Source organism: Manis javanica, chromosome 11 (assembly GCF_040802235.1).
Source record: "Manis javanica isolate MJ-LG chromosome 11, MJ_LKY, whole genome shotgun sequence".
In the NCBI taxonomy this organism is placed as follows: Eukaryota; Metazoa; Chordata; class Mammalia; order Pholidota; family Manidae; genus Manis; species Manis javanica.
Window position 1 is genome coordinate 111,498,109 of NC_133166.1, and position 23,496 is coordinate 111,521,604.

Here is a 23,496-nt window from a genome sequence, read left to right on the forward strand (position 1 = left end):
GACCCCTTGGACACATGTCTAGAAATTGCAGAGACTCTTTTGGGTGCTGACAGCAGCCTGTGCCATCCAAGGGCCACGAGGCTGAGTCTCGCAGTGTGGTGGGGCCCGAGTCCTCTCTGGTCGCCTCTGTTCTGCTGTATGGCTTGTGTGAGCTTCGAATAGTGTGCGGTAGGTGAGGGGCAAGAGGAATGGGGTTGCCTGGGGACAGGACGGAGGTCCTCTGCGGGGTCAGTGTGGCAAGGATCCAGATTCTCACCACGTCCTGGTGTGACGGCCCCATGTTCATCCCACCCCAAGGATTAACCACCCCAGGCTTTCCTGAGGCAACGGAACAGAACAAGCTTCCCGGTGAACGAAGCCCCACGCGGTCATCTCCCTGGAAAGTCGCAGGGCAAGGGCGCTGGCCCCTGCTGCACGGGGGTCGGCAGCGCACGGCTTGAATCTGTTTTTCTTCAGTAATTACCCCCAGTTGAAGAGAGCCGCGTTATCGGAAGTCCTGTCCGTTCCCGGATGACCCACCTGCAGGACAGGGCCCCTTGCCTCCATGCAGCACCTTCGAGGGGCCATTCCGGCCGCGGCGGCCCTGGAGGGACTGGCTGAGACCTCCGTCTCCCTCCATGGCTCAGCTTCCCCCTCTTTCCAACTCTGCCCCTTCAGTCCACCAGAGTGGGGAGCCGAGCGCGGGCCTTGATGACACACATGCGTTCCTTCTTCGATGAAGGAGGAGAATAATCAGGATTTGGGAATGGGTCACAGTCTCAGGCTGAACAGTAACATTTAAGCCCTGAAATGGGTGTTTCAGGGGTAGCTGAGACACAGATTGTGTCGCCCGGATGTGTTCTCGGAACAAGAAACACACAGGGCCTCTGGGGCCTGAGCAGCCTCAGGAAGACGTGTTCGGGTTTGAAAGCACTCTGGGTGGGTCCTCAGGGGCTGGTCCACCTCAGTGCCGAAGGGCTGTGTGTTTGTTCACCATCCCCTTCAGCCCTGCAACATGACCACAAGGGTGCTTTTCCATGCCAGGGGCACAAAGCAGGTGAGCACTGGCATCTGGAACCTTCTCTTCTGTTGGCATGAGAACGCCTCTTCCAATTATCTCTTGCCAAATAAAAACTGTTCCAGTGCCTTGGGAAGTGGAGCGGTGTCGACCTCCGCCTTGTCCAGCTATGCAGGCCAGTCACCAAGTCTGCCCAGAACCCCGGGGGACGGGGCTCTGCTGCTGTGACGGGCCACATCTCTGTTCCCGGCGGTCTGCAGTGCTGGTGCTCAGTCAGTACCCAGCACATTCAGGGGGCACTTCAGGACTCCCAAACGATTATTACTGAAATTAGGAATAAATTTGTTTTCCTTTAGCATGGATTTTCAGTAATAAACAGAAAAAGTCACTGAGCACTTCTCCTTGTGTTTAAGTTGACTAAATGCCAGGAGTGGCTTGTTCAGACATCAGAGCTGGGTGCAGGCAAGAGGCAGTGCCACAGGCACACACACTGGACAGCAGGGACCCTCCTCCCAAGGCCACTGAGGTGGCAGCATGGCAACACCTGAGAAGGGCATTTGCAGTAACCCTTTCTGCCTTCTTTTATTAGATGTGTATATATTGTATATATACATGATACACACATGCACCCATATAATATGCATATATCATATATACATGTATGTAATGTGTATATATATTATACACATGCATTCATATCATGTGTATGTATATTATATACAGAACCATGTCTGTATATGTATATTATATGCATATAATCTATATACATATATATATTATACACACATACATCCATATCATGTTTATATATTTTACATTCATATAATGTATATGTTATATACACATGCATTCATGTGATGGTATATATATTATACACATATACATTCATACAATGTGTATGTATATTATACAGTGTGTGATCTATGTTATACACACATGCATCCATATAATATATATATTATACAAAAAATACATAATATAGATTATACCACATCTATATAATGTGTATGTATTATACACACATGAATCCATATAATGTGTATTTTTATTATAAACCATCAGACCATCTATATTATGTGTATTTACATTACGAACACACACATTCATATCATGTGTATTTATTTTACATACACCCATATTTTTATTAAGTACACATGTAAATAATGTATGCATATTACATACACATCCATATGTGGATATTTATTATATAAATACATGTATATACATAGTTTCTCTCTTATTTGGTTAAGTTTGTAGCTGGTTTTAAATTTCCTCAGCAAAAACAATTATATCACTTGTACCTCCTTTAAAGAAATTCTAATGGGATCTCAGAAAGATCCTTAAGTTAATAGATAGTATCACCAGCCGGTATCCACAACGTTTAACATTCTTCTACACTTTGTCAATTTGTTTCCCTCCCGGAGTTTTCTTTTTTCCAGCAGATACAGCCCGCGTCCTCCCGCAGGCAGCTCCATCCTTGCAGCCCGCCTGGCGGGCGCTGTTCCTGGCTGCCGAGGAGGCGGCGGGCCTCGCCGCATTCATCTCCCGTGGGCCAGAACACTGGTGGCGTCCGGGGAAGGCCCCGGGCTTTGTTTGCAAACAACACCGCTGAGCTCATGCCACAGCCATGCAAGTTTCCTGAGACCCTGCAGGGCCAGCCCCGGGAGGTCCTGTTTCCAGAAGGTCCTCACCACCCAGAGGGCCTCACTTCTTTCTCCTGCTTTTGTGGCATGTCACAGTGGGTGGGCATCCCTGTGTTTGCCCTGGAGCCTTGGTGTGTCAATACATTCCTGCTTTTGGACCTTCTTTTGAGCCATCGGTCCATTTTGGGGACCACAATAGTGGTGAAAATGGAAATGCCACACATACGAATTGCTATGTGCCACCAGCAGCTGTAGCACCCTGCCTGGCCCACAGGAGTATGCAGGATCCTATCTGTGGTCCGTGTGTGAGAGAATCACCCCCACCTTCCTTGATACTGCCAGCCCCCCACGGCTACTTCTCAGGGGTCTATGGTCTGGGGCTGTCCCGGGTGCTCTTGGGACCTGTGGGGCACAGGCCCTGGTGGTTGCCTCATGGCTGATGTAAAAAACACACAGGGAGTTTGTAGCAGCCCCACCCCAGGGACCTCAGGGGGCCTGCCCAGCTCGTGTGGGGGATGGGGCAGTGGGAGCAGGGCGAAGGTGGGGTGGTGGTGGTGGTCAAGACCAGTTCTGGGCTGTCTTCCTGACTGCCCTCCATTCTGGGCATCCCCCTCTCTACTGGGCACTGACATTTCCCCCAGCCTCCCCCACAGCAGCCTGCCCCTGGGGTGGGGCCTGTCTACGGTGAGAGAAGCAAAGGATGAGTCCCCTCCCCTCTCTGAGCCTCGGTTTCCCCTCTGAAAGGTGCTGAGTGCTGGAGGGTCTGAGGACCCGTCTAGATGGAACATTTTTTTGTATCTGGAAAGCCAGGAGTGGTTTGAACTCTGACCCTTTGGCTTGTCAGACCCTCTGCTCCTGGTGCTGACCCCAGCCTCATGGCCCTCCTGGATTCAGGTTAGAAGACCCCAGCTGGCCCGTCTAGTGGGAGGGAGCCCCAGTCTGGGAGCTCTGGAGGGAGCGCTGAGCTCTTTGTTTCCATGATCACATGGGCACCGCCACCCAAGCCTGGCCCTTCATGCTGGCGCTGGCGGCACTCTCACTCAGGACCTGACACCTGGGGGCTGTGGCAGGATCCAGAGGTGAATCTGCCTGTCACCTGGTGTCCACTGACTGAGGGCACCCCCGGCCCTCTCCCAGGCTCACACCAGCGGGCAGGCCCTCAGCCGGAGGCGGAGCCCCAGCTCTGCAGCTATGCCACCGCCTGCTCTGGTCCCTTAGGAGTGTAGCTGGGGTTGTGAAAAAAGTAAGTGTACGTCTCCTCTGTTTCCTATGCAAACTTTCCTCAGCTCTTGCTCTCCTGGGCCAGGAGATTCCATTTTTGGTCCATTGCATCCTAAGGGGGCAGGGACGGTACCCCAGGTGCCCACACCCAGTGGCCGGCCTGCACTGGAGTGATTCCCGTTGCTTCTGCTGGTGCTTGAAGGGCAGAGGAGCCATGTGCCAGAACAGGAACAACAGAAAGAGACAGAAAGGCAGGAAGGGAGAAGGAGATGGAGGGAGGGAGGGAGGGAAAAAGGAGGGAGGGAGAAAGACCCCAGGTGAGCTCTGTGGAGCTACCCTTGTTTGTTTTTTCTTTTTGATTTTACACCTGCTGCTTTGGGGGCTCTTGGAGGCCACCTGGGGAGCAGCCCCCACTCTGTGGGGCCCCCACACCTCCCATAGCATCTGGGGCTTGGAGACAGACTTCAGGGCTCCCCAGGCCCCGGCTCCCGCTCAGCTCACCCCCACTCTGAGGAGGCAAAGTGAACAGGAGCCGCCTGCCCCAAGGGGGGAAACGGAACTAGAGAACAGGGTCCTGGGGAAGCAGACCCAGCGAGTTTCTTTGGGGAGATGGGCCCCCACAGTGAGGAGCTTCCTTGGAAAGCTGTCTAAGTCCGCGGGGCTGTCTCGGAGGCCCCGAAGAAGCTGGGGAAGGTGGGTGGAAATGGAGCTGGCGGGGCTACCACAGGGGGGGAATCAGAACTGGCATCCGGGCGGAGCCCCAGGGAGGACAGCAGCCACGCAGCCTGCTGGCGGCAGAGTCACTTGAGGTCAGAAATGCCCAAACAGGAAATGAGATGCAACTTGTAAAAGACATCAAAGGAAGTGGAAAAACATTTTTCTAGGATGTCAGGGAGAAGAATCGAGTGGGGAAAATGCTGGTCCTTTATTAGGGGAGGAGAGGAGATAAGGCACGGCACTAGGTAGTGAAAATCCAGAGAGTCAGAGGCCAGCGCAGCAGTGAGTGCCTCCTGTGGCCAGGGTCTCCAAGGAGCAGGCAGTGAGGGACTGGCCATCTCAGCCAGCTTCTCCAGCCCAGGGATGTGTGCCCCTCAAGGTGCACCCTGCAGGCTGCCAGCACAGGGCTGGCGTTGCCAAAGACCTGGGAGAGAATGCACGCCTCTTCCCAGCTGAACCCGTGTGCCAGCACTCGCAGATACCAGAGAGCCCTACTGTGCCAAGGACTCGCCCAGGAGCCCATGGAGCCCTCTCCATGGAGAGAGAAACAGCGCATCCATCCAAGTCCAGCCCCCTCCATGGAAAGAAAGGCAGCACATGCAACCAGCTGAAGGGAAGAGCAGACCTCAGCACCGCCGTCCACAGCCAGGGGCTGCAGCCGCCTTCTTCTCAGTCGCGGCCCATCTCAGGTGCCCACCTGAGGTTGGCTGTCTGGAGCAGAGCCGTGCACCCCAAGGTGAGCCTCCTTGCCACACCTGGGCATACTCCAGATGCCAGTGCAGCCCTGTAGTAGCTTCTGACTACTTCCTGCCCATCTGGACCACTGACCATTGCTTCCACCCTCCAAGGAGGGAGATTTGCAGCCACCCAAGATGTTTAAAATAACACCTGGGGAGGTACCGCTGCATCAGATACCAGGAGGAATCAGCCGTCAGCCCCTCTCCCTTCTCCAAGGCCTGGGTGCTCGTGGATATGTGCCCTGGAAAACATCTGCCCTGTCTCCTCCAAGGTCCCCAGGTCCACAGAGGTGACCAGGGGCCGCAGGCTGACTGTATGATAAGGGGAAGTTGCTGCTGGGTGCACATGTAAGCATCAGGGTGAAAGGTGCCTGATCAGGTCCCTGAAATTGTCTCCCTTCCTGCTGGAGGCCTCAGCTTTCCTCTGAAAGGGGATGCAGGTAGGAAGTGCAGGGGCCCTGGGCCTGGTGCCCAGGACGTGGAGGGCTGGGGGTGGCAGGGACAGGCGGGTGTCAGCCCCTGTTCGAGGGGCTGGCAAGTCCTGTGGTAGGCTGGGCCTTAGTTTAGCAAAATGGGGCAGAAGGCTGCAGCCCAGGGTGGAGGCTGGTTGCTTTTCTCAGATCCTGGGGGGCAGCAGGGAGCCCAGTCTTTAAATAGCAGCATGAGTAGCGGCTGGGGTTTAGAAGCTCAAGAGTTTGGTTCAAAGGCAGCCTGCGTGAGCAGCCTGGGCCCCGCGCGCCGGAAACCCCGTGGGTGCGCGGGCTCCCAGCAGGAGGGACGCTGCGGGACCACACTGGCCACCGAGGGGAAGGCGGCCCTGGTGCGCAGGCCTGCACCGAGGAGTGGCTGACGGGCCCCGAGGGCGCGGGCAGCTTGCGGGGCCGGCAGGAGCGCGGCTGGCACAGCCTCCCCCTCCGGACCGCAGGTTCGCGGGGAGGGGCGGAAGGCAGCTGGACGCGCCGGCGATTTATGGGCCTTTCAGGCGAGCAGGTGCCTCCTCGGGCCGCCCATTGTCTGGCCGGCCTCACAATGGGGCTGCCGCAGCCGCAGAGCTGGCCCCCGCCGCGGCCTGCACGGGCCGAGGCCCCGGTGCGGCGCGGGCCCGCGGTGCGTCCGGCCGCGAGTCCTCCGGGCGCCGGGCGCCGGGCTGCCGCGCCCAGCCCTGCGCTCCGCCGGCCCGCCGCCCGCGGGACCCGCGCCCAGACGGCGCGCCCGCTCCTCCTGCGGGCCGTCGGGCACCGGCTCCGCCCGGCTGGCACGGCCGCGCCGCTGAGTCCCGGGCGCACACACAGGGGCCCATTCTTCGCGGCTCCGCGCAACCATATGGCAAATCCGCGTCGACGCGGCAGCCCCCGCTCATTCAGGCGCAGAATGTCCCGCAACAGGGAACAATCACAACTCTGTTCGCGTCTATTATGGATGCGAACGGGCGAGAAAAAAAAAATCATTTAACTCCGAGAGATAGCCGGCTAATTACCAACCATATGTGAGCCCGGTTTCAAAGCGATGCCGAGTTCATTCTGAATCGGGGCGACTTTATTAGGTATAGAAGACAGATGTCCGGACAGCACACGCATCACAGAAAATCGTGTCGGGGAGTTCTTGAAATGTCCGGGAGAGCTCTTTAAATATTAAAGACCCAGCCCTGCTGATGGGCTGGGCCGGGGTCCTCTGGGAGCCCGGGGCCGGGAGCAGGACTTAGCAACAGCCCGTGGCAGACGCTGCCCTACCAGCCCAGGGAGGGGCCCCTCCGCCTCTGCCGCCTCCCCTCGGTGCTCAGGGACTGCGTCTCGGGTGCTGGGGGGAGTACCAGGGAGGCTCAAGAGGAGCTCAGCGACGGCCCACCGTGTTTTATGGCGCCTCTGCGGGCCTAGAAGAACCTACTGTTATGGGTGTCTAGCTGCACTGTCCCAGCCGGAGCCCCACTGGGCGCATGGCAGGGCTTCCCTTGGGGTTTGCGAAGGAGTGAGTGAGTGAATGAATGAACTAGCCAGCAGCAGTCGATCCAACTCTGGAAATCCCATGGGGGCAAGGGGGTAGGAGTTGGGACAATAGCGGAGGAAAACACTCCTGCTTTCTTTACAAGAAAATAGCCTCTGGCCATGAGCCCCCTTCTTTGAGGACGGGAGAAGAGAAAGCACGTTAGGGAGAAAGAAAAAAATCTTTCTCTGTTTTCCATGCAATGCAATTATGTTCCAGCTTTTTCTCCTTGTTATTCTTTTAAGCCAAATGTCTGAATAAAAGGATTATTCCCCCGTCCCCCACCCCGCCCAGGACTACGGGGGCCACTGCTGGCTAGATTAACTGCCGCCCATGGCTTCCGCATTTCTTCTATGAAAATTAGTGAGGTCAGCTGCCATTCAATTGTTGCAGCATATATATTTGAAAATTTAAATATTTGAATCAAAGGGAAAAGGGGGATTTGCATTTCTGTCCAACGCAACAAGCGCGTTCGGTGAACACCGCACAATGGAGACGTTTCAATCGGAGCGGACTGTCTCCTCGCAGGAGGGTTCTGGATGAAGGGCAGCCACTGCTCCCTCTTTTCTTTCTTCTGCTTTTGTTTTGTGTTGTGTTTTTCTTTCCTCTTACCCAGTCCAATCCAGGAGGGCGTTTTCTGAAACTTGGTGACTGACTTCAGTTTTGAGGACATAAAGAAACAGGGAAAAACTCCCAAGAAACATTCACATCGGTGGCCTCTCTGGCACAAAAGCAAAATTTAATTGAACATGTGTGGGTGGAAAAACAGATATGGGGGACTCCCAGTGCCACTAGAAAGGGCTAATCAGCTGACTCCAGCTGGACTGTATGAGGCTGTTAATGAAGCTCCTGGTGGTGAGCGGGAGGGAGGCCCAGTGGTCCCTGCAGCCCCGGCCAGGCATGGCCCTTAAGCAGGTCCTGATTCTCCAGGGCACCAAGTCTCCCTCGACACCCAAGCCGGCCAGATCCAAAGCCCCACTGTCCCCAGCCAGCATTAGGGGGCACACAGCCATTGGCTCTGCCCATGACCTTTGTATCTTGGCCTTGGAACATGGTATTTTGGGGTACTGCCTACTTTTGTGATGTGTCCCTAGGTGTTGGGACCATGCTTCTAAAGGAAACTAGCCGGAAAGCAGCTCAATGCACTGAATGTTCTCAAAGGTGGGTGTGGGTGTGGGTTTTGGAGGTCTGGAATGTGGTCTCTCTGTCCACCCTGGCTGCTTGGGTCTGGACAGGTATCTGCCACTCTGTTGAGTTGGGTTCGGGTGAATGCTGGGTGTATTAGTCTCTTTGGGCAGCTATAACGACGCCCCCCAGATAGGAGCTTACACCACATGCATTGTCTCTCAGTCCTGGAGGCTGGAAGTCGGACGCCCAGGGGTGGGCAGGCCTGGCTCCCCCTGAGCCCTTCCTCGGGGCATGTGAATGCTGTCTCCTCCCTGCGTCTTCACATGGCCGTCCATCTGTGTGTGTCTCTGTCCTGACCTCTTCTTGTAAAGATACCAGTCATATGGGATTGAGGCCACCCTCTGGTCTCATGTTACCTCAATCACCTCTTTAAAGACCCCAACCTCCAAACACAGTCACATTCTAAGATACTGGGGTTTAGGACCCCTACAAAGGAATATTAGGGGACACAGTTCAGCCTGCAACACTGGGTTTCCAGCTAGTGATGCCCACTGGGTAGTGGCCCCGTCCAGGCCTCTGCAGCCTGGGTCAGTGTAAGTGGGGGGTGGGCTGGGCGCCTGCTCCTGAGGCTGGGGGTTGGCCGGTGTTTGAGGTTCATGACTAATGCAGGCTATGCATCTTCTACATTTCAGAATGGCCTTGAATGGCACCTGGGGTCCCTGTTCTTCCAGCTTACCCCCTGGACTGGATATTCTCAGAGGATGGCAGTCCAGGTGGATGCTGTCTCACCCGCTTGCCCCCAGCGCACACTGAGAGCTGATGCCTGAAGCTCCTTTAGAACCCGGCCCTGGTCCAGGGGTGCAGGGCGGAAAGACCTAGGAGGGCCACCTTGAGGGCTCAAGTCCCTGCCTGGGCCTCTGAGTGGCCACCCTGCTGGGCCCCCTGCCCCATGGAATCCGATCTCCTTATTTCTGCCTCTTGGGCCTGCCTCTGGCTTCCCTTTTTCTCTCTTATCACATTCCTGCTTTTTCTTTTCTTTCCCAAATCCATCTCCCCCGACTCCTAAATCAAAACCCAGTGGAGGCTGAAACGTGGCATAGATGCTGCAGTTCTGCAGGGTGACCTGGGGCAGAGCCCTGACATCAATATCCGTGCTCAACATGCCACTCGTTGCTGTGTGACCCACGCAGGTTTTTTGACCTCTCTCAGAAAAACCATGAAGCTGACAAGCAAAACGCTGACCTGTCCTGTGGGCAGAGCAAGAAGGAGCTAATGAAAATGTCTGAAAAAACACTCCAGGCATTTAAAAAATGTCACGTAATTGCAAAATAATAATGATAACAACAATATACTTTGGAATTCTGCTGGAACCGAGAGTAGGCCCGAGCGGAATTTGGCAGAGTGGGCCTGCCCTGGCCCCTGTCCAAGGGGTTTAGTTTCTGAGGCGCCCCCAGGACTCTGCTCTGAGGCGGACCCCTGTGCACCGCTCGGGGGAGAGCCCCCCACTGGCCAGCAGCAGGCTTCCAGTATTGCTGCCACAAGCCCTGGGTCACATGGCTGGCAAACCAATGGTGCTTTTTATTTATTTCAATTTCCAAAATGATAATTGCCTTATAGTTCCCCTGATTGTAGAAATACCACATGTTCATTGAAAAAAAAAAAAACGAAAAAGACATAGAAATGTACCAAAAAGAGTAAAAGTTTCTCCAGATAGATTCTCCTATCTAGAGATAACCATGGAAGGTAGTTTGGGGCTCTGTACAATTTGGGGACCCATGTTTACTTTTTAGGTCCAAAGCACATATTTTAGTGCATATTTAAAGCATGAGAGTAAATAGATGTATGCACACACATACGTACACATATATTGTTTTAATTTCAAAATATTTAACCCTGATGTGAGGTTTAAGAGACCCAGTATGAATGTGGTAAATGATCAACAGACAAATGGTCTGGAAGAAAGATTTCAGGGCAACAAGCTGGTGATTGTACCAAAGCTGGCTTACATCGTAGTAAGTATGGTGGGAAAAGGCCAGATCTCTCCCCAGGCCACATGTTTTGGGAGACTCCGTTGTTGCAAACTGTCAGCACAAGCAGAAGAAAATGCAATCATGCAAATGCTCTAAAGAAGCCACACACGCATGCAGCCATGGTGACCAAAGCCATGGGGCCCCAGGTGGCCAGGGAGGCCCAGGGCCAGGCTGTTCATCCTGGAGGCCTTGCAGGGGTGGCGGGGAGCTCAGCTGACCAGGCTCAGCCCCTATCCCAGGAGGAAGATGGAAGCCTCTGGTTAATGAGGTGACTGCAGGGGGTCATGTTTGTCTCAAATGGATGTAAAAATCCTGATCACTCTATTTCCTGGAAAGATATGGAAGGGGAAGTCTGGGGGCACCTGTTATTTCCATATTAACAGGAACTGGTTTCCATCCACTGGCCATGGAAACTTCCATGGCGCATCCTGGCTGGGCAAAGTCAGTGATCTCTCCCCGTCCACAGCTCAGCATAGATCCTGGGCTAGCAGGATGGGCATCAAGACCTGGGCGTCAGCGGGAGCCCCAGGATGTCCCTCCGACTAGCTCTGAGTCCTGGCTGGAGTTACACCAGGCTCGGGGTTGGTGCTGGGCACACACAGGTGAAGGTGGCCAGAGGCTCCGGAGGAGCCAGGAGAGGGGAGTGCCCAGAGACTGTCGGAGGGGATGCGGGTGGAGAAGGGCTGGCAGGGAAGACACTCAGGGCAGAGGGCACCTCGGCCAGTTCCAGGACTGGGCTGGTGGCAGCTGGGGCAGATGACCGTGCCTGCTGACTTCAGACCTGGCCTATGGGTCATCCTGTCATGGCGTGTCAGGCCTTTGTCTGAGCAGATTACAAGAATCTGAGGAACAAACGGATCCCTCTTCTTTCTAATGGCGGCGCCGGCTTGAGTTGTGTGTGCGGAACATGTGCTGGGGGGGAAATGGCCCTCCCCTGCATCACATCTGGTGTGCGAGTCCACTGCCCACCAGTGCACAGGGGTCTGTGAGTCCATGGTTAGAATATTAAAGGTCACGGGGACCTTCCCCATCATTCTTTCAGTCATTCCGTCGGGATCCTCTGCCAAGCCCCCCGCGCCAGCTCTCCCGTGCACTCTGGTGGTACACAGAACCACGGGTACAGGGAGAAGGGAGCCAGAGGTTCTTCCCGGGCCCCCCTCACTAGGGCCTGGAGCCTGAGTCGGGGGCCTCAACTCCTGTTGGGGCTACCGAACCCCAGAGGTTGTGCCCGCCTGGCATGCCCCGTTTCTGTGTCCAGCCTGGCCTGGGCATCTGTGTTTGGCTTGAAACTGGGGAGGAGCCCCATGTTAGAGGGGGCGCCACGCCTGCCAGGACTTACCAGGCCGTCCCCGAGGGCCTCCAGGCGCGGGCCCTGGCGGCGGGTGAGGGGGCCTGTCTGGGCAGGGGTCCCACGGCTGTCCTCCGCCGCCGGGGCCGCCCCTCCCCCGCCACCCCCGCCGCGCGTCTGTTTGGAGAAGAAAGCGGGCCAATTTGTTTTCATTCAGAATCACTTAAGATCCCATTTTGGAGAAATGAAAGGAGGAAAGCGCGCTTCCCGCGCCCGGCCCGCTGGGTGCCCGCTCGTGCCCGGCGGCGCGCTGGGGGGACGGCACCCCTCCCCGCCCCTCCCTCGCCGCGGCCACGCTCCGGCCCCGGGCAGCCGGCCTGCAGGCCCCCGCGGCCAGGCCGCGCTCATCTGCATGAAGCGCACACTCGCGGCCCATCTGCAAGGGCGTAATTGAACGTGGGGGGCGGGGGCGCCCCAAATTAGCATTTCCGCGGCCATCTGGCGCGAGGAGCAGGCGCGGCCGGACAAAGGGCGCCGGGCGAGGGGAGAGGCGAGTGTGCCGCGGCATTGACCTGCAAATGAGGCTTTGTCCGCGCATTAAAGCTGGCCGGACCCCCGACCCCGGCCCCAGCCCCTCGCGGCCCAGGCCCGGCACCCGGAGGCCTCCGGCCGACCTGGGCCCTGCTCGGTCGGTGCAGGAGGCAGGCCGCCGAGCGCAGGCTGGGGCGCGCAGGCCCCATTGCACCTCAGCGTCCAGGAGAGCCCTGGAAGTGGACGCCCAGCCGCTGCCCCACGTCGCCCCACGGGCCGTTTGTTGCCCTAGGCATCTCCTGGGCAGGGCGTCCCGGCTAGCAGCCTCTCAGGTGGCTGGGGTGAGGTGGGGCGTGGAGGGGTGGGGGCACCAGTGGGAAATTTTACATGAGAGAAATGCTAGAAAGGGGCCCACTGGGCACCTGCACAAGTTTTTGTTTCTTCTCTTTTATCTTTGATGCCCTAAATCTTTGAAAATGGTGACATTAAGGTGTATGTGCCTTAAAAGTCAGGAGGAATCTTTGGCAATGGCACTTGGACGCTCAGCTCAGCGGCCTGGGCTCCCGTAGCAAGCCAGCGCTCACAATCATGACGCTCCTTCTTTCCCTGCTCTGGCCCAAGCCCTCGAGACTTCGAAGTGTCTGAGGGGGTGGCATTAGAGCCCCAAGAATCCTTGGTGCAAAGCAGACGCTGCCTGGAGGCGGGAGCCCTGGAGACAGACGCCCAGACACTCGGCCTTGTGACCCTCTTAAGTCCTCTGGACTTTTGGAAGCACTGCTCAGACTCTTGGACACCCCCAAGGCAAGGGTGCAGTGACAGGCACGGGGGTGGGGGGCGGTGTGTGGCTGTCTCTGTTTCCCCAGGGGGTGAGTGGGAGTGATAGTGACCTTGTTCAGGGTGATGTCCACCTGTGCTTGTCAACCTCTTCCCCTTCAGCACCAGCTTCTGGTATGTCTGAAGGGGCCATGGGGGTGAGGGACCCCTGACCCGGCCTGGGGTGACACTGAGGCTTCCTGGAGGAGGGAGGCCTGTGCTAAGCCTTGAGTGAGGCAGAGGGAGGGGACAGGACCCACTGCACATCCTGGGGTCAGTTGGGTGGGGGTGGGGGTGGGCCTGGGACTTTGTTCAGCATATGAGTGAGGGTGCTGGAGTCACAAGCAGGGACTGGGTGCTAGGCTGTGAGTGACAGATGGAGTCATGATTTTTGAGGGGCCCTCAAATATCTCCCCTTAGTAGTGGCCAGAGTATCTGAGATCCTTCCAGAAATCAGGGCTCAGGTGAGATGTTCAGGTTTTCCTTCTGGGGTGCTAATATTGTTAGAAAAGAAAACTGAAGGTTGAGTAGTCAATAACATGCTAGTGAAAAGTAGTCTGCCAACTGATCTTGGACACTGGGGGCCCAGGGGCCAGTGTCTCGCCGACTTCTCGGACAGTGGTGTCGGCATGCAGAAGCCTGCTCTTGTACAGCTGTCCTTGGCCGGTAGCAGTGGGGGCAAAGGTCTGACCTGGGAGTTGTGTGAACTTGGGTGGGGCATCTCTCCTCCCAGCCTACATTTTCTCTGCACAAATGGGGCAGAGGAAGGCCTTCCTACCCTTACCACAGGGGTGCTGGGAGATGTGGTACATGGGCCGTGGGGGCACCTGGAACTCAGATGTGTTTTGGAAGTGGGAACAAGGTTAATCAATGTTAAGCATATGAGATGCTATGAAAAGCAGAGAGAAGACAGCCGTGAGGTGGTGAGGGTGCGCCCCGTCTGCGCTGGGTCTGTGCTCAGGGCTGCTGCACACACCTCTTTCTCCTAGTCTCAGTGGGTTTGCCATGGAGATGTGGCACAGAGAAGTTAAGAAACCTGTTCTCCTGATGTTGCCTTCACAGTCATATGACGTGGGATGTGGATAAGAAGGGTTTTGGGGTGGGTGGGCCTGGGGAGTGGGCTCACAGGTAGGGTGGAACCCCGGGGGCTCTGGTGCATGGGGATGGGCCGCTGGAGTGGTGCCACTGGAGAGCAGGTGCTGGGTGGGCCCCCCTCTCCTCCGTGGTTCCTGGAGGGCATCTCCCATCTCTAGGGGCCCGTCCAAGCTGTAACAAACTGTGGAGCCCTGTGCCTGACACTGTGAAGACCACTGCTCCCTGCTCCTGTCCCCGGGAGTTCACTGGACCAGTCCGAGCCCCTGCAGATCGGTGTTTCCAAGGGGCTCTGTCTGGTGAGCATCCCCAACAAGACCCCTGGAGGGAGCCTGGCCCTGTCTGGAGGGGGCGCAGCTGCAAAGGATGCAGACAGTGTTTGTGGTGGGTGCCAGGGGCTGTGAGGGGAGATGCTGGTCCAGCGAGAAGGCTTCCTGGAGGAGGGGCCCCTTTCTCTGGGCTTTGGCAGCTGAGTAGGAGTTTGCTAAATGAAGAAAGGGAGAAGGGGCTGGTCTGGAGGTGGGGCTGGCCAGCCACGGGTGGTGACTGGGAGGAGTTGTTGCAGCTTTGGGTGGGCGGGAGAACAGGGGCTGAGCTTGGACCCAGTCTTCCCCTGCACAGGATTCAGTTGCTGCTGCCATGATGGGTTGGAGCCCATATTCATGCCTCCTGGCTACCGGAGGCTCTTTTCAGTGTGACCAGCCAGGCAGGAGAGCGGAGTGACAGGAAGCTCGTGGCCCTGCCTCTGGAGAGCAGCCCTTCTGAGCCTGGGGGCTGGGCCTGAGTCCCGGCTGGGGCCTGATGCTCGAGGTGCGCATGTGTGCGCAGGCCAGTCTGGAAGAGGCCATGGAACCGGGTCCTGGCTGCGGAAGCCGGGCGCACGCTGCACTGCTGTGGGCCTCGCTGCGGAGGGGCCCGGACCTCAGTGGTGCCCCAGGAGCCTGAGCCCACCTCCATACTCCTCTCCTCCCTCCTTGCCAATCCAGCAGGAGACATGCCTGGGGCGGGACCTGTCCCCCACTGCCTCTTTGGCGTTCATGCTGCAGGCTGTGCCCAGATGCAGAGGCTGCAGCCAGAGGTGGCTGGGGGGTGGTGATGAGAGACCATGTGGCCTGGTGGTCACAGGACCCTGAGCCACTCTGTGGGAGGCTGGCCCTGCCGACCACCCGCAGCCGTGCCCTCCTCCCTTGGCTCACTCTCTTCCCTCCACCGTCGAGGCCTCCGTGGGCAGCTGCCCGGCCCTGCTTTCCTTCCGGGCCGCTTGCTCCACTGTTCACTTCCAGGGGACCCCTGCTCAGGGCGAAGGGCAGGCCTGGGGGTCACACACACACCCAGTTCCACCTGGCTCTGCTTTTCACCTGGGTAGGAACTTGGGCAGCCAGTCAAATGCTCTGGTTCTGGACTCCTCCTCTGTAAAATGGAGGCAGGGAGACTTGTCTGAGATGTGCCGGGCCTGGGCAGGGGGACTGTCTCCCTCAAGGCTCAGCTTCGAAGGTCCCCTGAGCCTACTCCACGCTGCCTGTTGTCTGGGAGGCCCTCGAGGGAGGGCAAGGTCTCTGCCACTTCTCCACCCACCCTCGCACATGTGCCGGGCACCCAGGCAGGGCATGTCCTAGCCCTCCTCCCTGGCTGTGGCCCTTGGGCAGGTTTGCATGTGGGGTGGAACTGGCCCAGGGAGGGCCCAGGTGCGGGAGGCGGCGTCCAGGTCGGCTGGCCGTCTGGAGCTGAGGCTGAATGGGCACTCTGTCACGCCGCCTGCGGCTGTCATCTGCCGCCGGGATTTGGTTTCCTGGAGCTGGTGCCACTGCAGGTGGATTTTGTGAGGCCCGGTGACCTCACAGCCCGGAGCCTGGGTGTCTCTGAGCCAGACGGGGGCTGGGTGGGGGGGAACAATGAGGCCTTTCCACAGGAGAGCAGGGCCGAGCCAGCAGTGGGAAGGCAATCTGCCTGCACCCTGGGCCTCACAGGCTTGCTGGCAGTGAGAGGGGCTGCTAGGGGCAGCTGTGCCAGGCTTTCGCAGGGCTCGAGGGAGGCTGGGCCAGCCTCGTGCTGGGTAACTCAAGCCGCCTGGACATGCGTGGGGTTTTGTGGACCCTTCTTGGGGCACAGCTCTGTCTGCCTCACCTTGAGGCTGGTGGCAGGGGGCAGGTGGGTGGAGAGGAGTGTGTCAGTGGGCACTGGGTGCGTAACTCAGGGTCTGCAGGAGGTGAGGTGGGAGGGGTCACCTCTCCCTGATCACCTTGCAAGGGCAGAAGTGCTCTGGGTGGTCGGGGGCTCGGGACCCAGGAATTTGGGGTCAGACAGGCACACCCACTCGCTGCGTGCCTCACCTCTGGGGCCCTTGTTTCCATCCCCTGACTTGAGGCCATTATTAGAAGTGTTTCCAGCTGCCACTTAGTGATTTGTTCATTTATTCACAGTGCCCACTGGGGTATGCCCACCTGGCCACCTGTGGGCAGAGACCATCAGTAGCAGGGGCAGGGTTGGAGGCCAGTGGCCAGGCCTTGGGCCTTCCGGGGGGCCCTCTGAGCTGTGGCTGCTCCCTCCCAGCTTGAAGGGTCTTTCTGGAGCGTCAGGGCCACCTGGCTGTGTGGGGCGAGGAGGAGCAGAAGCTAGGCTGTGGGCACAGCTCCAGGAGAGCTACGTTGGCTCCAGTGTTGTGTGTGAGTGGCCACGGTGTGGCCCTCAATGGCTACACCCTAGAAGAAGGTGAATGTCCATCTGTGGGGGATGCTGAACGTGGTTACAGCAGGTACAATGGAGAAATTATGCAAAAAGAAGAAGGGGGAGTTCCCTGCAGACAGTCCCTTAGTGCCTGCATGAGGGAGGGGCCGGTGGCCATGGGTGAACTTGAGCACAGGGGGCTACACAGCCCACCTCTGCCGTTGACTTCCAGGGAGGCAGAGGTGGGTGGGGCGGGGTGAACGGGCCTGTGCTTTTCCAGCCTATGGACTTCTGGGTGTTTGGAAACACGCAGTGAGAATGTTCTTATGTCTGTACCTTGAAAAATCGTCCAAGGAGGAAGGGTAAGTGGAAGACCCTGCCCGGTGGGGGCTACGCATCTGGAGTCTCCACACAGCGTCCCGGAAACGCCTGCTGCATGCGCCTCATTGCCATACTCACGGCCCACCCCGACCTGTGGGGCAGGACACGGTCTCACCCATTTGATTGATAGGGAAGTGGACACATTGAGGGGTTGGGTTCCTGGCCCCAATTCATAGGTTTCAGAAACCCTGACCACCTCCCCTCCCCCTGTGCATGACTCCCTGAACCTCAGTTCCCCTTCCTGTAAGTGGCAGTTCCAGAGCTGCACCCATTGAGGCATTGGGGGGTGTCTACCAGGCCTCCTCCTGGAGGGGCTTTAATGCCCTCTCTCCTGAACAGGCCAGTGCCAGGCCACCCTGGGCCCTGGGGATGCAGCAGAGGCCCCAACAGGTGCTGCTTGAGGTTAAACACAGAGGGGCAGGTGGAGCAGGTGCCCCAAAGACCCCTTATGGCAGGGCCAGCCTGTCACATGGGAGCCCCAAGGGGACTGTCTGCAGGCTTTGTTCCCTCCCTGGAGTCCGTATGATGTGGTCCTGCGGGCGGGAGAGGGGATTCGAGTCAAACCTTCTGGAAGTACTTAATGCATTACCCCCATCCCCACAACCCCCTCTAGAAAGCTTCTTGCTCTGGGCGGCCTCCCGCCGGCCCAGGACAGGCTCTTCGTCAAGGCCCTGCTGTGGTTGGTCCCTGGCCCGCCCGGCCAGCCCCACCGTGGTCAGGCCTTCTGCACCTCCACCCCAGGGCCAGGGCCTCCCCCAGCACGAGCTCCTCTCCCTGAGCCTGGACGTCCATCTCCGACCTGTCACTCCCACTGTCCTTGGTAGAGGGGCTGAGGGCACAGGCGGGGGTGAGGGCTCCCTGGGTGTCCTCTGGGCCCGGGGGTCTGTGCTGAGATGGGGCTGAGGCTGCTCAGGGGTGTCCCAGGAGCAGATGCTCAGGCTTCGGATACTGGGGCGTCTCGCCCTTGCTGTGGAGGGCCGTGCATCTGCCTGGCCCCCAGGCCTCTGTTGGCTTCCCTGGAGAACTGGGTGGACAATGCCAAGGCCCTGCCCCATGGAATCACCCGTGCTGGGCCAGGCACTGCCCTACAGCTATGCTGTTCAATGTCAATTTGCTAATCAGACTTTTATCTCAGGGGCAGTTCTGTTCCAGCTGTCTACAGAGACAATGCTGGGCTAAGGAGAAGCGTTAACTAACCCTGAGCTCAGTGAGGTCTATCATTTGCCCTTGATCATGAGGCTGCTGTGGCTTTTGTCCTGTCTTCTCTTATGCTGACAGCCCTGAGAGCAGCTCTGTGAAGCTGGGGATGCAGTGACCAACTGAAGCTCAGAGAGGCTGGGGCCTTTACCCAGGGACACACAGCAAGAAAGTGCCTGAGCCAAGCTGGGAACAAGAGACGCCCTGGCTTCTAGCTTCAGTTCCTCCTATACCCCACTGCCTTTTCCCACATTCCCAGCAAAGGCCGTTCTTGTACCCTGTGTGTGTGCGTGTGTGTGTGTGTGTGTGTGTGTGTGTGTGTGTGTAGGGGTGCAGAGGGATGAAGCTAAGAAAGAAAAGGAGTTCAGTGGGGTTCAGCAGATTGAATTGGTGGTCAGGCTTGTAACAATGTATTGCAGATCCAACAGGAAGTCTGGAATTTTCCTGCATGGCAGGCACAATGGCAGCCTTTTTGGAACCAGTGGGAATGCCTTGATGGACCACCTGGCCCTTGGCTGCATTGAACAGGCACAGTGCTTCCTGGCTTCGGCCCTCGTGGACCAGCAAAGGAGCTATGGCCACACTACGTGGGAATGTTCTGCGTCTTTCCCTTGATCCGGCCTCTTCAGTCCACGATCTAACCCGAGAAGGCCAGCTCTTTGTTTTAGCCGGTCCATCCCTCCCTGCCCCCTGGCTTCCTGACTCTGCAGCAGACTTCTCCGGAAGTCCAGTTTCTCCTCTGAAGCTTTTCCAATGCAAATTGACACACATGGGGCCAGCCCTGCCTCAGCCTCCGTGTGCCCAGAGGTCCCTCTGCTCTCAGCATCTCTGCCCTTCAGTGCAATGCGTGCACCCCATGAGTACCCCCATCAGCCCCTCACCCGTCCTGGGGCAGTGGGTCGGGCAGGAAAATGAGCTGGCTGGTGTGATTGATGCCGGCAGCCTGTGCCTCCTGCTTTGATGTTGCTCAGAAAGATCACACGCATCCTACAGGCTGGAAACCCGGAGAGAATTTCGGAGGGGGATGTGGAAGGGCCGGGCACAAGGGGAGGAGGCAGGAGGCTGCCGGAATCATGGGCAGGTGGCAGCCCCTGCAGTGTCCACGTGGCACGCTTTTACCTCCATCTCAACACTCCCACCCAGCAGCCGGGATCTACCCCCAGGAAGTAGGAGCTGGTGTGCCAGGCCCATGATGAGCTCCAGGAGGGATCTCATCTCTTCTCTGCTTTCCTCAGACTGCAGGGTCAGTGTCCTGACTCCTGGGAACGGGTGAGGGACAGGATGGCGCAGCTCTGGGATTTAAAGGCCGGCCTGCGCTGCCCCCCCACCTGGTGCCATGGAGCAGGCTCGGGACGAGGTCTGCAGGGCAGGACGGGAGAGGGAGCTGAGCAGTCCTGGCATCCAGTATGCGGTGGGCCCAGCTCCCACCTCTGCCTTCTGCCCTGCTAAGGTGCCTTGGGTGCTGGGTGCTGTGGAAGGGGATGGGGGTGCAGGGGTCCCATGCATTTTCCTCGCACCCCCAGTGCCTCAGGGGTGCTGAGGCGAGGGCCACATGACAGAACCAGGACCAGGAGGTCCCAGGGGGACCACTGGGAGAGAAGGACCTGGGGCTTAGAGTGAACCCTTGCCCCCTGCCACACAGCTGGTGCCCGAGGTGGTGGGATGGTGCCCTGGCCTCAGGCAGGGTGGGGGTGGGGCAGGGTGGTGGCCAGGAGTGGGGTGGCTAGGTTTTTAGAGAATGCCCTTCCTCAGTGACGAGAGCCCGCAGCTCAGCCTCCGCCCCGGCCTGGCCTTCTGGAGCTGGAGGCAGCTCCCCGCTGGCTGGCTGGGAAGGCTTGAAGCTGCCTGCTCACGGGCTCCTATGCTGCCTGACCCCGGGTCCTCTCTGCCTCCTGCCAATGTTACATGCATAATGGAGTTGGAAAGAGCCCTGGTCCCTGGCTCCCAGCATTCAGAGGCCAATGGAAATGGAAGCTGTGTCCAGCTCTGGCTGCCCCAAACATGCTACAGGCCTGGCTGCCCAGGACCTGGGCTAACCTGGGTCAGGGCCACCCTCCTCCCTAGCTCCCCAGCCCTCCAGGGCCACAGGAGAGGGCCAATCCAAGAGCAGAGACCGGCCACTGGGGACTGAGAAAGGTGAAGTGGAGACCCCCTTTCAGATGACTAGGGGGCCAGCGGGGTCTGGGGCCCAGAGGCAGTCCTGGGAGGAAGCCGGAAGTGTTGGCGGAGGTAGGTTTCAGGTGAGCTAGGAAGGGGTCCCCAGACCAGGGACTGGTGCTTGCTGGGAAGGGAGGTCCCTGTCCCTGCAGGTGACCCAGCAGATCGCCAAGGAGTGGACCCTGGCTGGGGCTGCATGTGGGGCTGTCCCTGGGGCCCTGGGCCACATCTGCCTCTCACGTCCTCACCCCCTCTGCAGATTTCCAAGCGCCTCCTGCCCTCAGGTCACAGGGTGGGGAAACCCCCCCCCCCTCCAGCATCCATCTGACATGCTGCCTGTGGCGCCCTGCCCAGCCCCTCCATGGCTGCAGCTCCTACAGCTCTGGCACATTGTATTCGATACTTTAACGGGAGCTTCTGAGCGCCAGTAGGGCCAGGCCCTGTGCCAGGCTCTCCTGGGCTCTGGCCTTCCTGAGGGCTCCAGGCCCCGAGCATGGCTCCTGACCCCAGCCCAGCTGGGGAGGCTGCTGCAAAGTGGTCCTAAGCAGGGGGAGCACCGGGCCCACCGGCAGCTTGGAGCCTGACGCAGGGACGTCATGAGGAGGTGGGCCTGGCTGGAGACTCGGGGGCTCGTGGTAAGGGAGATGCCAGTGGTGGGAGGCAGGGTCTGGGCAAGGGCCTGCTTGGGTGCAGGATGGCAAGTGGCCAGCTTGGGCATCTCCCAGGCTATGGTTGCCTTCATTAAGCACCTACTGTGTGCCAGCTGTGGGCCCAGACCTGACGTGTGTCATACCCCAGGCCCCTTACCAGGGCATTCCTGTTGCCCATTGCACAGATGGTGCAAGATTGGCCTGCCCTTCCCCTCTCAGTCCTTGGCCTGAATACTGAGGGAACCTCAGGTTGGGCCAACACTGGCCGCAGAGACTGGTCCCCATGGCCAAGCCAAGTGCCTATGGGGTGCCTCCTGGTTCCAGGCGGCATGTCGATCAGGGAGGGGGACATGGGCAGAGGAGGTGGGTGCCCCAGCAAGGGCAGCCCCCTAGCACCCCATGCTGTTTTCCCAGCAGATGCTCCTAGCACCCACTGGACACTCAGGACCTCGAACAGGGTGCCCAATCTGGAGACAAAGGCTGGGCACTGTGGACAAATACTCATGGATATTGTGAGTGGCAAGCAGCCAGGCAGCCAAGGCGAGGCCCACAAAGGGGCTGGGGGAGGGGGCCATGAATGGGCCTGGGCTGCACATGCCACTGTTGCCCAGGCGACGGCCCTCTCCCAGAGAGGTCTGCTGGGCCATTGTCCGGGGCACACAGGACGTGTCATACACCAGATGGCCGTGTGCTGTCTAAGTCAGTTATCAGGGGACAGAGTGAAGGAATGCGGCCGGCGCAGCGGACCGGGCCGCCATCTGTTCCTTCAGACCGCGGGCACCGGGTGGGCATTGAGCGCCTGGCCAGCCGGGCCCAGCCTCCACCGTGGGCTTTAATTAGCTAATTCCATAATTGGGCTTTATTTCAGGTAAATTGCATTTCACACCCGAGAGAGCTGCAATGGCCCGTCCAGGAGCAAAGCGCTCGTGCACTTTGTGCGCAGTTGATAATACGGAAAACAAAGCCAGGCTGGGTGCAGGGGCCGCGCCCCGCCCAGAGGGGTACTCCTCCGTGCACTGCTTCGAGGGGGTGCAGGCTGGGGTGCCCACCGGCGGGGGGGCCAGGGGCCTGGGGCGCTGTGGAGGACCCTGCTCTCCAGCCAGCCGCTTCCTGGGGTTTCCGCAAATATTTACCCAACAAGGAAACAGCAGCTTTTGCCTTTCCAGTAATTGTTGCTCCCGCCCCTCCCCGATGGGTGCAGGCTGGGGAGGCCCAGGCCCCGCGCTGCCCTGCTCCCCTCCCCCCACAGGCCGGGGCGGTCAGGCCGGCCGCCAAGTCCCGGGACCCCCGGGAGGTGTGGACCCAGACGGGCCGAAGTGGGGCCCACGGTCCTCCCCTCCCACAGGGGCCCAAGCTGCCACCCCATGTGGGGACTTTGACCCTGTGTCCTGACAGTGGCCTCCTGCTGTTTTTGGTGGCTTTGGGGCACCCTTCCTTGAAATCTCAGATGCCACAGACCTGATGGCTTGGGAATTTGGGGCGGGCTCTGTAAGGACAGGACAGGGAAGCAGGCCTGGAGGGTGGAGAAATGGCCCAAAGGTGTACAGTAGACCCACCCCCAGCCCTGCTGAGCGGGTCTGCCTGGGAGCTGGGGTGTAGCATGAATGGAGGTGCCAGGCAGAGCCCACAGGTGCCCACAAAGCAGGGTGAGGCAGGCTGGCACCGACCTGACATGTGTCCAGCCTGTTGGGAGCTGGGCAGGCCTGACGGAGTACTGTGGCAATGATGGGAAAATTGAGGCCGGTGGGGGCAGGCGTGCCTGAGTGGGGTCCCCAGAACCCCACACCCATGCAGGATCCAGCCTGTGCTTCTCCAGCCCCTTAGGGATCCTCACGGGATGAAGGCCAACCTGGCCTGAGAGAGGCAGATGGGGCCCAAGTGCATCCCCTATGGTGGCTACCCAGGGGTGCAGGCTGTTGCCCCAGCACCCACAGCCCAACCAGGCCAGGCCCTGGAAAGGTGCCCACCTGCCTCAGGGGCTCTGGGGCTGCTGGGAGAAGGGTAGTGACCACATCTTGACCACATCAGGTAGCCAGGGCCACCCCAGGGGGAACCCCTGGGGCTGCCAGAGCCCAGATCAGGTGGAGGCCGCGCTGGGCTGTGGCCTTTGACAGGATCCCTGGCTCTCTCTTCTGTGAAGGGAACCATGAGTTCCTGTTTAGCAGCCACCTGGGTGCTGTCTCCAAAGGGACTGCAGGGCTCCTGTCCAGGAGGGAGGTCTTGGAGGGCTGGGCTGGGGGGCAGGGGGCACAGGTGCCCATGGGCAGCAG